Below are 17,065 nucleotides of genomic sequence, written 5' to 3' on the forward strand. Positions count from 1 at the left end.
CCAGAGGTGTGCGATTTTCCCGACGTGTTTCCCAAAGACCTTCCGGGAATACCTCCCAAACGACAAGTCGAATTTCGGATCGACTTGATACTCGGAGCCACACCAATCACCAAGTTGACATATAGATTAGCTCCTGCTGAGATGCAAGAACTCTCCAGTCAACTGAGTGAGTTGCTATACAAGGGGTTCATATGGCCAAGTTTTTCACCCTGGGGAGCTCCGGTCTTATTTATAAAGAAGGATGGGTCCTTTCGTATGTGCATCGATTATCGGGAACTAAACAAGCTTACTGTCAAAAACCGATAGCCTCTTCCCCGGATCGACGACCTATTTGACCAGATTCAAGGAGCAAGTTATTTTTCGAAAATAGATTTAAGATCCGGGTAGCACCAACTATGATTCCGCGAAGAGGATGTTCCCAAGACCGCCTTCCGAACTCGCTATGGTCACTATGAATTCGTAGTGATGCCCTTCGGTCTAACAAATGCGCCCGTGACATTTATGGACCTGATGAACCGAGTCTGCCGATCCTATCTTGACAACTCTGTGATTGTATTTATCGATGATATACTCGTCTATTCACGAAGTAAGGAAGAACACGGTCAACATCTGCGACAGGTTCTGGAAACGCTAAAGGCGGAGAAGTTGTACGCAAAGTTCTCCAAATGTGAATTTTGTATTCGAAGGGTGGATTTTCTGGTTCATGTGGTCAGCGAGGAGGGAATACATGTGGACCCTTCCAAAGTCAAAGCAATCGAAGGCTGGGCAACCCCAAGAACCCCAACGGAGATCAGGCAATTCTTAGGCCTCGCTGGATACTACAGGAGGTTCATACAGAATTTCTCCAAAATCGCTAAACTGCTCACCGTCCTAACACAGAAAGGTGTAACCTTCGTCTGGGAGAGGAAACAAGAATTTGCTTTCCAAACCTTGAAACAAGCTCTATTCAGCGCCCCTTTCTTGTCTCTCCTAGAAGGGACAGAAGACTTTGTGGTCTATTGTGACGCATCCAATCAAAGGTTAGGTTGTGTACTCATGCAGCGAGGAAAAGTCATAGCCTACGCGTCAAGACAACTAAAGAACCACGAGGTGAACTACACCACGCATGACCTTGAGCTGGGAGCAGTCGTGTTTGCACTAAAATTTTGGAGGCACTACCTCTACAGTACAAAGTGCACCATTTTCACGGATCACAAAAGCCTCCAGCACATCCTAAATCAGAAAGAGCTTAACATGAGGCAGCGGCGATGGGTAGAGCTACTGAACGACTACGAGTGCGAGATCTGATACCATCCGGGCAAAGCCAATGTGGTGGCCGATGCTCTAAGCAGGAAAGAATACTCGGGTCGTCGAATAAAGTCCCTAACAATGACCATACATTCCCACCTGTCTTCACAAATCAAGGAGGCTCAACTGGAAGCCTTGAAACCGGAAAACATTGCCAACGAAGCCTTGTGAGGGATGGACAAGAATCTTACGGTTAAAGACGACGGAGCCTACTACCGCATGGACTGAATCTGGACACTAAAGTTCGGTGGGTTCCGAGACGTGGTCATGAATGAAGCTCACAAGACAAAGCACTCCATCCATCTGGGTTCCGACAAAATGTACCAAGATCTCAGAAAACTTTATTGGTGGCCAAACATGAAGGCCGAAATCGCTACATACGTGAACAAATGCCTGACTTGCGATAAAGTCAAGGTAGAATTCCAGAAGCCATCGGGTCTATTGCAACAACCATACATACCCGAGTGGAAGTGGGAAAAGATAACCATGAATTTCATCACCAAATTGCCCAAGACAAAGGATGGAATTGATACTATTTGGATAATTGTCGATAGATTAACCAAATCCGCCCACTTCCTGCTAATAAAGGAAACTGATAAAATAGAGAAGTTAACCAAAACCTATATAAGAGAGATTGTGAGATTACACGGCGTGCCAAAATCTATTATCTCCGACCGAGATAGTAGATTTACCTCTCGGTTTTGGCAGTCACTTCAGATGTCATTGGAACTCGGCTCGATATGAGCACTACTTACCATCCCCAAACGGATGGACTAAGTGAGAGGACCATCCAAACACTGGAAGATATGCCAAGGGCTTGTGTGATAGATTTCGGCAAGGCATGGGATGCTCACTTGCCATTGATTGAGTTCTCATACAAAAATAGCTACCACACCAGCATCAAGGCCGCTCCATTTGAGGCTCTATATGGACGCAAATGCCGATCACCTCTGTGTTGGGCGGAGATGGGAGACACCCAGTTGGCAAAAGGGCAAGTACCCGACAGCACTCTCACCGGTCCCGAAATTATCAGGGGGACAACTGAGAAGATCGTTCAGATTCGGGAGCAACTAAAGGCCTCCATGGACCGACAAAAGAGCTACGTGGATAAAAGATGGAAGCCCTTGGAATTTCAAGTCGGGGATCGCATGCTACTAAAGGTTTCCCCTTGTAAAGGGATGATACGCTTTGGGAAGTGTGAGAAATTAAACCCGAGATACATCAGGCCATTCGAGATCCTTTCCAGGATCGGTCCGGTCACCTACAAGCTTCAGCTACCGCCCGAACTCAACAATATACACCCGGTCTTTCATGTGTCCAACCTGAAGAAATGCCTATCCGACGAAAATCTCGTCGTTCCGTTTGACGAGATTGAAATAAAAGAGAACCTCCATTTCGCCGAAGAACCCGTAGAGATAATGGACAAGGAGGTGAAACGAACGAAACAGAGTCGCATCCCCATTGTTAAGGTCCGATGGAGCGCCAAACGAGGACCTGAATTCACCTGGGAACGCGAAGACCAGATGAAGCAGAAGTATCCACATCTCTTCCCTAGTTCTTGAGGTCTCGCTCTAGAACTAATTTATGGACGAAATAACCTCTAACAGGGGATGATGTGACAACTAGATAGTCTTGGGTTAAACCAAGTCTAAGGGAGTCTTGTATATAAGGGTATCCACAATGTATGATGTAACCTTATTGCAATAAAACATTTGAAAGCCATAAAGGCATTGCTTTTATAAGCTATCATATATATATATATATATATATATATATATATATATATATAAGTCTTGAGGAACCATGTTGTAATTAGCATTGACAAGTCAACAAGAAAGCACACATTAAACAATTTCTTGGGATTTATAGCATAACACCCAACTAAGGCCGAAAACCCTTCCATGGGGGATCCAAAACCGAAATCAACCCCGAAAACAAGCATCTAGGACCGAAATCACTTAAATGAGACACACCCTGGCCGAAAACTACCTTAATGGATCATTCCTTGGCCGAAAACTACCTTAATGGATCAATGTTTGGCCAAAATCAATAAGTGGGATCATGCACCAAGGGATTTCAGTCAAACCACCTTCTTTATGGCCACAAACTAAAGTGAATCCCCTAAGAATGCTTCCAGTAGATAAGGTTGACCTTAAGATGTGATATTCCACCTATTCCCCATGCAAGTTTACAGTTTCCTAGGTATTATCCAACATGTATCCATGGATTAACCTACAAATAACCAAGATTAATATCCTCCCTTATAATCCAAGTGAACACCCTAATATCATTCCATCCCTTTTATTCACGGCAGTAGCACCTCCAAGAACCTCACTCTCATTCCACTTAGCTAACAATTCAAAACTCTCTCAAGAACAAATCTAGGATCTTTCAAGACCAACATTCTTCAAGTATCATCCCTAAATATTGGTAAGTATTTTAGAGATTGCTAGTGATTCTACACATTATTATGTTGAATACATCCTATTTGTACATAATATAATGTGTTAACATCCTTAGGGTATCATAAGCTTCAAAGAGTTCATCAAACTCTTCAAGTGTTTTAGGCTCGAAATCTTCACTCCACCACTTCAAATCAACCCACGCAAAATCACTTAAGGTGAGCTTCATACCCCCATTTTTCAAGTTTTTCATGCTTTTAAGGGGGGGGGGGGAATACAAGTCAAAACATGTTTATCTTGTGGATACTTACTAGTTTCATCTTTATTATTTGAATGTAATATATCGTACATGCATAAGATATCGTTACCACTATTTTATCTACACAAGAATCGTGTTATATAAGTTGATGTACAAAAATAAAACTCATTATGTGATACAAGCATCAACAAGAAAATATGAGTTGTAAAAACTACAGGTTTTGGTAATTTTTGCTAAAAATAGTTTTCTAGTGAAAGTGGTCACATTGTAGTCATCACTGTTTTGGTGGGTTAAAACCCAAGAATATTATGTTTTAATAGCATATGTTACTACTAAACAAGATTTCAACTCGATTTTTATATAAAGTTTATATAAATAGTTTACACAAAACGGCATACAATTCCAACTATAAATGGTATTAGATTGGGTGTCAACGCATGTCATGAATTTTCAGTAAAGTAACTAATCCATTTATACAAGAAAAAGGGAGTCGTAGTTTACGTAAATCTGTTAATACTCTAGTGAGACACATTCACTTCACCGTACCTACGTAGCGTACACTTTAAGTCTTGCATTATAACCAGAGTCTCCTGGAGGGAGATCGAGATAGTTGTGTATAGATCTATACGGGATTGACAACCCCACACCTGAGATGTTCGCTACAGCTAGACGGACCAGTCTAAGGTGACAAATATCTTACCGATTCTGACTCCTGAAGAACGTCGTACATGCATAACAGTCACATTAAGCATGGTTATAATAACTCATATAGGGATTAACAATACTATCTTGGTTTACGGGAAGCTTACACTTCACCAGTTTTATTAAAATATAAAATTGCATACTACTTTTCAGTACACTATTGTTTACATTTCTGGTCTTAGGGTTTAAGACTAAAGTTTTCATACATCGGGAAATATTGGATTTTCTGGGAACATTCATTTTACAATTACAAGGAAAAGAGACAAAGAACATGCATACATACATTTTTTAGTCTTTGGTGTAAGACTTACAACTCATTTTTATAGAAAATATCGGATTTTCTGGAGATATACAAACCATTTTTAAATAAAGAAGTTACAAATATTTTCATACAAATATGCTTATGAACTCACCAACATTCAATGTTGACGTTTTTCAAAATCACTTGTATTCTCAGGGAACCAGTAACAGGTAATCAACTCTTTTGAGATCAAGTGATGTTGCACTATGGAACTTTACTTTTCTGTCACTTTTGTGTAACTTATAAACAAATACAGTATGTAAACTATGTAAGTTTGTATTCTCAATGTATGTTGCTTGGGTTGCTATGTTTCATTTATATTCAACGGTTATGATACTATACAATGACGTCATCCGCCCCCGGACGTTTTTGCCGTCCTGGTTCGGGGGTGTTACAACGTACTCCTCCTCTTGACAAAAAACGGGGTTGTTGACCGCGTACGTTGGTCGTAAACCCAGGTACGTAAGGCGTAACCCCATACTTCATTTTTCCCTCATTAAGTGCTTAATACAACGTCTTAACACGTCCAATTGCATATCCAAGGTCAAAATGTCATTATGAGTCATAAAGTTTCCAACTTTATGACCTTGCATGCTCAATAAGTGCTTATTCCATAAAAACCCAACATTTTAATGCCTTAAGACCCTCCATAACATGCATGGGACAAAACCAACCATTGGGACTTCATTTTTATGACTTAAGACCCCCCTTAGGGTCTAAAATGACAACTTAATGGTCAAGAACATGCCATGCTCAAGATCTAACATTTTGGGACCAAAAAGCTTCATAAAGACATCCAAATCTAGATCTATATGATAGAGGGGTAAAGTTGCAAGATTTATACCTTAGAAAGGTTTCAAATGATGTAGAATCCCCACATCCGAAAGTGCTTTAGTCTTCCAAGATGAGCTTGGCTTCCTTCCTTCTTCTTCTAAGCACAAAACACACACTCTTAGGCTTAGAAATAGCTTTTCAAGGTGAACTAGGGTTGCAAAATGTATCAAGAGGGATGGAGGCTGATGAGGTGAGGGGAAATAAAGCCATAAGGGTGTTTAAATATGATCTAAACCCTAAAAATTAGGGTTTCAAAATCCGGAAAGTACGCCCAACGTATAACATGTACGCCTAACGTACTAGGGCGCACCCTAGTACGCTCCGTGTACACGCGTACGCATGGCGTACTCCCTCAATGTGTATTTACGAAAATGCCACTAGGGTTCCTTTTGCACAATTTCTTGAACTTAGGGACCAAAATGCAACATAATTAAATTATAGGGTTAAAATTAGAAGTACCTTCTCATCGAGATGTTACAATGGTAATGACAAATGAATTATTTAACTACAAAATTTTAACAAAATTCATTTATTATTTTCAATATTTAAACTCTTTAATAATCAATACCATTTTAGTTTCCAAAAACATTAATTATTAAAGTCTATGATCCAAGTTGCAAAACAAATAAATGGTTAGGGATCCTTTATCTAATTCACTTGTATTCAACTCGGTAGATATCGATTATCAATTATATCTCACTATATAATTACTAGATTTATGGAATCGCTAATCACAAATTTAATTAAACATGTTTGATCCCATTTATGCCTCGGAACTCTCTTGCTTAGGTATCCTTTATCACAAAAGATTTCCGATCAAATCATCCAATTTGAAAAACTTAAGTAATCGGCCTATAACGTGGTTATAGAAACCGCGAATACACTCCGACCATCAAAAGATAACACTAAGCGGTTAGGTATCCTTTATCCCACTAGTGCATACAAGAGATGTGCGAGTGTTCTTCAAAATGGATTGCATATATTTGAGGTTTGTAAAAGAGTCTTTTATATGTTTTATAATTCTAGTTTTAAAAACATATGATATCATGGTTATTACATGCATATAGTAAATCATGTTACCAATTTTCAAAAGAAAAGCACTTTGAAAGGTTCTATATAAAAAACTAGTTTTTATATAATTCGAGGCGATTCAATTGTAATAACCAGTATTACGTTTGAGTACATTTGAACCTTTTATATCTTTAATAAAACTTCCGTTTATTACTTATATATTTGGAGTTTGTATAAGTTATAAAATCACCATTTTAAAACTTATATTTGAGTATTTCAAAATTTGACGTTATTAACATTTTTATAAAACCGAATTTTATTTTAAAAAAATAATGTAACACCCGAAATCTTGAAGAGAAATTCTTGAGAATAAGCTTTATTTGAGTTTAACTCAGCGAGTTGGAGGGGCCAACTCGACAAGTTTATGATGGAAGATTCGCGGGATTAAATGAGCCAACACGAGGAGTTGAGGTGCCTCAACTCGGCGAGTTGGTGGCTGGGAAGGAAACCCTAAGTTTTAGGGTGTTGCACCCTATTTAAAGGCCTTAAGCTCCTTTAGTTGGCCTCCTTAGCAACCTCCATTGTTGTCAAAACCCTAAAATCGAGTAGTAGCCTCCATTGTCAAACATTTGAGCCTTGGATGGAGTTTGGTGGTCATTTTGTGCATTATGAAGGAGTTAGAAGATCTTGAAGTTCTAAGCTTGGAGAAAGAAGTATTGGATCCATAATATCTACCCATTTTGCAAGGAGTTTGAGGTATCAAGTTCTTATTTTGATGGCTAGATGATTAGATCTCTCTTTTGGGTTAATTTGTTATGCTTTAGCCATGGGCTGGATGAATGTTTGGATTAGGACGTCCCAAAGGATTATTCTTTCAGATCCGGGGTTGTCATGGACGCTTTTGGCATAAATGTGCCAACTTTATGGATTTAAGGACTTCTTGTGTGCGTTAAGTCCCTTATTAAGCCCTTCTTGAGCTTTTGAGCTTCTCATAGGCATGCATGAATGTAAATTTGGCAACTTTACGTGGTTTTCCAGCTCTAGGGTGTCAGATCTGCAATTTAGGGCTTTGTATTTGGAGATTAAGTGCTTAATGGTTAAGCCCTCCAAAACATGCTACATGCATATTGATAAACAATATTGTACATTGATAGTTTAATTACAAAAGACTGGATACAAACCGACTAAGTTTTAGTATATTACATAACTACCCAGGAAATTATAATTTTATACATACACGATCACTAAAAACAAAAGTAATATTATTAACTATTCTAAATCTTCCAACAGTATGTGTCTATACTGGATCCTTATTATCTGCAATAGTTAAACACTGAGAGGGATAAGCGGTGACGCTTAGTGAGCTCAAAAATAGATACAATATAACGTTATGCCATATATATACAAATATGATAGAAGCAAAGAGGAACAAAGAACAACAAAGGCATATGTGAATCATGTGAAAAGCTTTCCATATCAACAAATGATCTGATTCAAAGATTTACAATCAATGAGATACAATAATTTCAACTTGATATACATCAATAAGACTTTAGCCCAAGTGGCACAGAAAATAAACGATTTCTGAATTAACATTTTGCTAGAATTTACAGGCTTTCAGCCCTATCTAGCATTCTGCCAGTGCCAAAGTGATGCTTACTCATTCACTTCATGGTCAAAGGCTACATACCAATACCCAAGTAATGCTTAATCATTCACTTCGTGGTCAAAGGTATAGCTCATTATCATAATAACACAGGAAAGCATATTGCACATATAACACATAACATACAATTGTTCCTATAATTTGAACTCACCGTGAAATAACCGGAGGTTAAAATAGTAATTTGGGCAGTGCTGCGTTTCTATAATTAACTTTCTTTGCTGAAAATCGGGAGCTTTATTGAAAACGGGGCCTTGCGATGGTTGAGCTTCAAACCGAAAAGATAAATTTCTCGGGGTCTTCAGACACTTCGGGATGTTTTTCGGGTGTTAGGTAGGTTCCCGAGGCTTCGGGGGGGTTAAAAGTAGCTTAAAATAAAGTTTAGGGTGTAAAAGTGTGTAAACATCCAACCAAAATCGGGAGGATTCGCACCCTTTATATAGGGTGAAGCTTCGGCCGAAGGGGAGAAGGGAGAGGCATGCGGCTTGCATGCAAGACTCCACCGTGAAGACACGCGTCGTTCTCGGACTGGGTTGCGCATCGGATGAGTCACCGGCTTGGACACGGGGCTTCGGAGGGTTAAAAGTAGCTTAAAATAAAGTTTAGGGTGTAAAAGTGTGTAAAAATCCAAACAAAACCGGGAGGATCCGCACCCTTTATATAGGGTGAAGCTTCGGCCGAAGGGGAGATGGGAGGGGGCAGGTGGCACGCATCGGACAGAGAGCGAGACACGTGTCTCGGTTCGGAAGCCTCCACCGTGAAGACACGCGTCGTTCTCGGACTGGGCTACGTATCGGATGAGTCACCGGCTTGGACACGGGGCAGGCCCGCGAAGAGGGGCGACGTGGCCTATTCCGAGCCATGCATGCGAGATTTCTCGGAATTTGAGCCCAAAGTGTGTAATAAAGTTTAGGGTGTAAAAGTGTGTAAAAATCCAACCAAAACCGGGAGGATTCGCACCCTTCATATAGGGTGAAGCTTCGGCCGAAGGGGAGAAGGAAGAGGCATGCGGCTCGCATGCGCGGGGGGGGGGGGGGGGGGGGAGGGGGGCAGGTGGCGCGCATCGGACAGAGAGCGAGACACGCGTCTCGGTTCGGAAGCCACCACCGTGAAGACACGCGTCGTTCTCGGACTGGGCTGCGCAACGGATGAGTCACCGGCTTGGACACGGGGCAGGCTCGCGAAGAGGGGCGACGTGGCCTATTCCGAGCCATGCATGCGAGATTTCTCGGAATTTGAGCCCAAATCTTCAAAAATTCATGTCTTTTGCATATGAGCTCTGTTTTTGACGTTCTTTATATACACGCGTAGGCGAGATTATACTCTACAACTTTCATTTAGACTCCGTCGGCTAATTTTGAATTTAGTTTTAATATTATTATTTTTAACAGACCGGGACAGGAAAATCCGTTAAAATTTCATAACTTCTTCATCCGACGTCCGTTTTCGTATGTCTTTTTACCGTTGTACTACTATTAACGAGACCTTTGATTCTCATTTAGGTTGTGTCGGCTAAAAATCACTCGATCTTTATTTCGAGTTTTTAGTTGTATACTGCTATACTAAAACTTAGAAAAATCATAACTTCCTCATATGAAGTCAGATTTTGACGTTCTTTTTATTAAAATTCTTGGTTTAACGAATACTACGACTTTCATTTAGATCACTAAGGCTAAAAAGTAGTTTTTGAAAACTCACTTTTTACGTTAAATAGTGTTTTGCCGATTTTGTCGCGGATCTTCGATTGGTTATAACTTCTTCGTTATAACTCGGATTTCGATGAGGTTTTCGCCTAAATTTTTCTAACGAGATAATCTACAAATTTCAATAACATTATTTTTATTTATTTCCAACTTTATATTTTCGTTAATTTCGATAATTTGACTTTTGATTGGAATCTCATAAAACTTCCAATACTTTCCAAATGATTCTAAACATAGTTTTACTTCAATTCTTCATAAAACTATCTTGTTAGAACTCAACAATCAAAATCATATATTAAATAATATTAATTTTTAAACAAAACACGATAACTGAACGTGTATGTTACATAAAGTTGGAAACTTTACCCTTCTAGATCTCATCTTGGTCAAGACCTGAGCTTTGGAGCTCTTGGATTCGATGAAGGCAGCTTAATGTATTAAGTTGTTGGGTCTCGGGCGAACTCGGCGAGTTGGTTGGTCAACTTGGCGAGTTGTTTTGGTTTTCCCCGTTTTTGAGTTGATGTAGAACTCAGCGAGTTGATTAGACAACTCGGCGAGTTGGGTCAATATGGATTATGAATCTTGTCCTTTTGGCTTATGTCTTTGACCAAGTTTGTCCCAAGGGGTGCTTGAGGTAATCTGAATGGTATCTATGGAAAATATAGGCTTAGGATAAGGCCCATATGGGATTGGGCCCAATTTGGAAAATTGGGCCATTAGTGGGCCTTTGTGGATCCTTTGGTTTTGGGCTTGGGAGTTTGAGTTATTAAAGGGCCATCAGAACACAAAGTGTTGGACTAGAGAGAATGGTTGGGCCTTAAGGCAAGGCCATGTAAGGGGTTTGGGCCCAATTTGGAAAATTGGGCCAATGGTTGATTTGTGGGATTTTGGGCCTTTTAGAGTGTAGTTGGGTCATAAGTTTGGACAAGGTTAGGTAGGGGTAAAATGGTCCTTTTATCCCAGGCATGGGGTTGTGGTTTGGATTGAAACTCAATTGTTAATTGGATGTCATTTTGTTATTAATAGTCTGGGGATCAGCAAGCGTGCAGCCAGGAGTTTTCTGTAAGATTCAGCAGTGCGAGGTGAGTCTTCTCACTATATCCATGGGTCGAAGGCACCAATGTCAGCCCATGATGTGTTATGTGGTATGCTAGTTGTATCTATGATACTTGCATGGAAGACCCCGGGGGGAGCCCATGGCAATTGGATGTCAGACCATGAGGGGAAAGCCCATGGCATCCTAGGTAAAGACCGTGGACGAGCCCATGGCATAATAGATAAAGACCATGGGGGAGCTCATGGCACCTATATGTATGTGTGTGATAATCTGTGATTGTATGTGGTATGGTATTTTGAGGAACTCACTAAGCTTTGTGCTTACGGTTTTCAGATTATGTTTCAGGTACTCCGGTTTTCAAATGGAAGAGTTTGGGATGATTGTAGAGCACACACCACATGTTTCCACATATTGTGAATTACTCTGATTAATTGATGTTTTTCTAAATATTGGTTAATCTGGTTTTATGAAAACAATCTATAATAACGATTTATTTATTTAAAAACAAAAAAAAATTGTGTCGTGATTTTGGGTCGTTACAAGTTGGTATCAGAGCCTTGGTTTGAGGGATTTGGATATAATCTCGGGTGTGTCTGAACTCAAACTAAGGAATTGGTAAGGTTTTTAAAAGAAAAGTATTTTTAAGAAAAAAGTTTTCTAAGATAAGAAAAGGGTGTGGTGCATGCAATCAGCCGAGCTCACGTAAGTTTTCCCAAAATACCCATACATGTTATCCGTTATGATTTGATTTATGGATCTGTGAATCGCATGCTAGTTAGGGCTAAGGATCTGCTCAGTTCTTTTTTGCATGATAGAATGCTAGGAGAGATGCATTTGAATGTATATCGTATGAATTGGTAGACTTGTATGCTAGAGCTGATTAGTCTGGGATAGACTGGCTTGATATATGTGATACATTGTTGTATTGGGTGCATTGGATGCTATAATGAGATGGGAATATCTATTGGAATCAGTAATTGCTAAGTGTATTCTTTAAAAAATGTATACGGTTACGATCTTATAGACTTAAAATAATTGATTTGGCCTTATTTCATGTTCCTTGTCTGGTTGTGGTCCTAGGGTAGAGTTTGTTATTCGACAGTCTATTAGATCCCGTTCTGTGTATAATTTGCATGCATAAGGCAACCGACAGTAAGGGTGGAATTTCTTGCATCCGTGGTAGTGTGTGGGGTCAATGTTCTATGATAGTTCTATGGATTGGAGTGTTACTGCACGAATGCTGCTTGCTTTGTGCTTTGTGGAACTCTTGTATGATGGGAGTCAGCTACTAAGTGAATATGACGGTATTCATGAGGTGGATGACTGTTATTATGAGGAGTTCTTCAGCAACTGATGGCAGGGTGAGGTCGGGAACCTAGGGGGAGCCTAGGAGGTGATTCGGTGGGTTTAGTGTTGTTGTATATTTAGTGTATCAGTGGAGTATGAGACTTAGAGGATTCAGGATGATCCTTGAGGAAAGTTTGGATAGGTGTGGAAGGTAGTATTGGGTCCGTACTATTGAAAGCACTGGATCCATACTCGAATCAGGGAAAGTCTTGGAGAATCTAAGAAGTTTGGGGAAGAGGATTATTGAGTATGTTATGATCTCCTGTATGATTGTATTTCAGTTTGGTGATGAGCTTCCAGAAAGGAGGTTTAGGGTCTGGTTCCGGCTCAGGTAAGGGTACTGATCCGATTAGCAAGCAGACACGCGAATTTATTTCGTTAGGAGATTAATTGTGGTGTTTTGAAGAAGACTCATGTAACGCCCGTAGATCCGGGCTAGTCAATCTAGAGATAATAGGGGTCGAAAACGACTTTTCGACAAAATATTATTTAGAATAAATAATCTTAACCAAGTTGTAGAATATGTCTCAAGGGTTCCGTACATATAAAGAACGCCGAAATCCGAGTTATAACGAAGAAGTTATGACCCGTCGAAGTTTCGCGACGGAACCGGCACGGCACCGGGAAGCGTAAATAGTGAATATACGATAGAGCGACTTTTATCCTTAGCGACCAAAACAAAAGTCGTAGTATACGTTAAACCGAGAGCGTCCATAAAAAGAACGCCCAAATCTGACTTCGTATGAGGAAGTTATGATTTTTCGAAGTTTCGGCTTAGCAGTGCATGACCCGAAACTCGAATTTTAGTTCGAGCGGTTTTTGGCCTACGCAACCTAAATGAGAGTTGAAGATCTCATTAATAGGAACTCAACGGTAAAAAGACAGACAAAAACGGAGTCTGTATGAAAGAGTTACGAATTCTTCGCGGTCATTTAACAGTCTAATCTCCTCCTACTGTTAAAATTAAGATCGGTCGAGAATTAGCCGACGGAGTTAAAACGAAAGTTGTAGATCTTATTTTTACCTACGTGTGGATATAAAGAACGTCGAAAACGGATCTCGTATACAAAAGTTATGAATTTTTGAAAATCGGCTGATTTCCACCCTGTGTGCGATGCCACGTGTCAGCACCAGGCTGTGACTTGGAGCCCAAGCTCACTCACGACGTGAACATCAAGAGATTCACGACGTGAGAGCCATTTCAGCCTCCTATAAATAGATGGTCGGGGGTAGAGCATTCTTCACACCTCTCAAGCTTTCTTTCTCTCTCTAGAGTCTCTCTCTGAGCCCCCTTAAGCCCCCTAAAGCCTAGGTGAACCCCCTAGCACCCGAAGGAAGCCACGAGGCTCCCGGAGTCCCGAGAAAAAGGGTCTTTCCCTTCGGAAAAGCTGCTCCAAGCAAAGCCCGGTTTTCTTTAAAATCCGCTGTAAGTGAGCTACGCCTATGAAATTTTTAATATAACTTTTAAATAATTATAGTAATGTTTTTAGGTCCTTAAAATAATTATTTGGGCTATTATTATGGGTTATATAAGTATTGTTTAATGCTTATATAATAATAATAATAGCTAGACTATTTATTAGTCGCGGTTAACGTTAGACTAAACCCTAGTGGTATTGATACTAGGTTTTGTCGAGGGAAAAATTATTTTGAAATAACGAAGCGCTGTTCAAGTACAGAGTCACCACCTTTCAGGTGAGTGCATAGTTACTTTCATCTTACACATAGATATGAAGTATTTAATATAAATTACGTGCTATGTGTGCATATTGTCTGTATACTTGCTGTCTATGCTGGGTGAAAGATTTTTATACATGCTTTAAATAATTTAAACTGTATATATATTTTATATCTACAAAATATGTTGGGTAAAACATGGGTAGATGAAATATGAGCCGGATGATGAGGTGAGAGGTGAAATAGACCATGAGGTGAGGGTGAGAGTTGGACGATGTAAGAAGCCTTGTACCCAAATGCTGGCCCCGTCATCTAGCAGAGTATAGATGACAACCACGGACTATTCTAGACAGTCCAGTGGAACACTAGCAGGCTCGCAACTTGTAGGTGTTGTGAACGATGTGTTCACCGGTGTACTCTAAAAACCCATTGACATGTATTGCGAGTGGATTCTTGGAAACGATACTGTCGATAAACGAGATAACCTTGGCAGCTGCGCCTAAAGGACAATACCGGCAGATGCGCCTCGTAGAGAATGTCACAATTTTGGTAGATGCGCCTAAGTGATAGAACTAGCAGCTGTGCTTGATAGATGTGTCATTGACAACGATGAAATTCGTACCTATTCCTTAGGATAATCCTTAGGAATGAATGAACAAGAAATAGTTGATTCTTAGGGTAGATCCTTAAGAATAAAGAAGATAATGGGGATGGGTAATTGGGTTAACTGTTTGATGATTAAACATAATAATTATATTATTGTGGGTTGAAAACCCTATGTACTCACCAGGTTTTCCAACCTGACCCACTCAGTTTATTTGTATCACAGGTATCGATATGAAGTTACATTACACTGAGAGATTAAGGAGATATAAATCACTAGTGATAATGAATGTAAGTTCTGTTTATGCTTATGTTTCTGTATTGACGATGACATCCCAAATGTTTTAAAATGAATAAAAATACATTTCTTCAGAAATGCTTTGATAACATATTTATCATGTTTTACTGGGAACAAATTCCGCAACATTTTTATTAAAAGAGGTACTCTGATTTTTATAAAGCATAAACAAAATCGGTCTTTTCTGGCCGTGAAAATGGGGATGTCACAGTTGGTATCAGAGCATTTGTTTAAGCGAACTAGGAATATGGATTTATTTCTAGACTTAAAATTAGAATGCTAAGAGATGAACGTGAGGAGTGTGTCTAAATGAAATCTAGGTAATACACCTGAATAGACACAAGCACTAGCTTATTTAGGGAAAATGCCTAACATGCTTTTATGTGCTAAATGATTTGTGATGCTTTATGCTATCGTTTGATCGGATCTATGGTCTGTTGCCGACCAGTTCTGGAAATTTTATGTGTTCAGATTTCTAAACGTTTGATTACGGTATTAGAACTGACATGTAATTTTTCGGAGTAATAAGGAGGATTACACGTCTAAATCTTCTCTATCTATATTCTCGTCTCGATGCAATGAATGCATGCTTCCGTGAAAATAACGTCATGCTGAAGACTCATAGAGAATTGAGTAAATAGAGGAAATAAAAAGGCTTATGATAGTGAATGACACCTATCGGAATATATCGTAAGAGTGATATCTTGCCTTTAGAATATGTCAGACAGTACGTTTAGAGGAGTACGGTACGTCCGAAGTACACCTTCGATTGGGGGGACGATGGAACGATTGGCATAATTCCTGAAGTTGTCCCATCGTATGGAATTTCCACCACCAACCGAGTTGAAGCAGAATTGATGATTGAAGATACGCGTGGAAGAAGTCCTAGTAGAGTCTAGGGGAAAGTTTTGTGATTGTTTGGACACATATGTATGTGTTAAATTTTTTTTTGTGATAATAACTTGGGAAACTGCGAGACAATACTTGGGACGAGTATGAGTAGGTGTGAATGGTAGTGGAGGCCTATACTACCGGAAGCACAAGACTCACACTTGGATCAGGGAAAGTCACAATGTTACCAAGAAGCTAGTAATTGATTTCGTTTTATTCAAGTATGTCGTTACCATCGTTTCGGTAATGACTAAGAAGATGATTGTTATTCTGACCCTAGAGGTCATATCATATCAAGTCCGTTATGTTTATCTGCAACCGGTGGACCACAAGGGGTCCATCTCTTTGATGAGAAGGAGGGAACAGTGAGTACACCTCCTCCGACTATTTTGCGGATCCTTGTCAGTCGTGAGGATAGGGTAGGAGCCTCAGCAGAGAAGAGCAGATCATTGCAGTGTCAGTCAAAGGAGGTCCATGTTTCGTCAGGTGATTTTGCGAGCTTATTATCTTCTGCGTTTTTTCGGTTATTATCAGTTTTCATGTTGCTTGGGATTTGATATTGATTTGGGTAAGCGATATCTTCGGTTTCTTCCCTGTTATCGTTGGGGTAAAATTTTGATAATTGTTATATGATATTTGAATGTCATGAATCATTAGTGGTTTAGTGAAGGATTGTTTCCCTTATAACGAGTTTGGAGTGTTCGGTGTTATCTTGCTTGGTAGTCAAGATGGGTTCCGGGGGGGAGGGGGGGAAATGTGTGGAAGGTTTATGGTATGAATTTAGCGGGTTAGTTATCCAGTGTCACTAGGATCCAGTGGTTTTGCAATGGTGTGTGGATTGGCTTTTGAGGGTACCGAGGGAAGTGGTCTGTTGTTGCGGTTTAGATTGGAGCATTCGTCCTTGGGACTTCAAGATTTGAGTGATATCATTTTGAGCATCTGGGGTTATCAGTAATGTTGGGATTCGGGAAGTGTTCATCTGGTCCTCAGAGGTTTTTTGGTCTTCAGAAGTGTTAGAGGAGCTTTATAT

This window comes from Lactuca virosa, chromosome 5 (genome assembly GCF_052849685.1).
Source record: "Lactuca virosa cultivar CGN04683 chromosome 5, Lactuca_virosa_CGN04683_v6, whole genome shotgun sequence".
Classification (NCBI taxonomy): domain Eukaryota; kingdom Viridiplantae; phylum Streptophyta; class Magnoliopsida; order Asterales; family Asteraceae; genus Lactuca; species Lactuca virosa.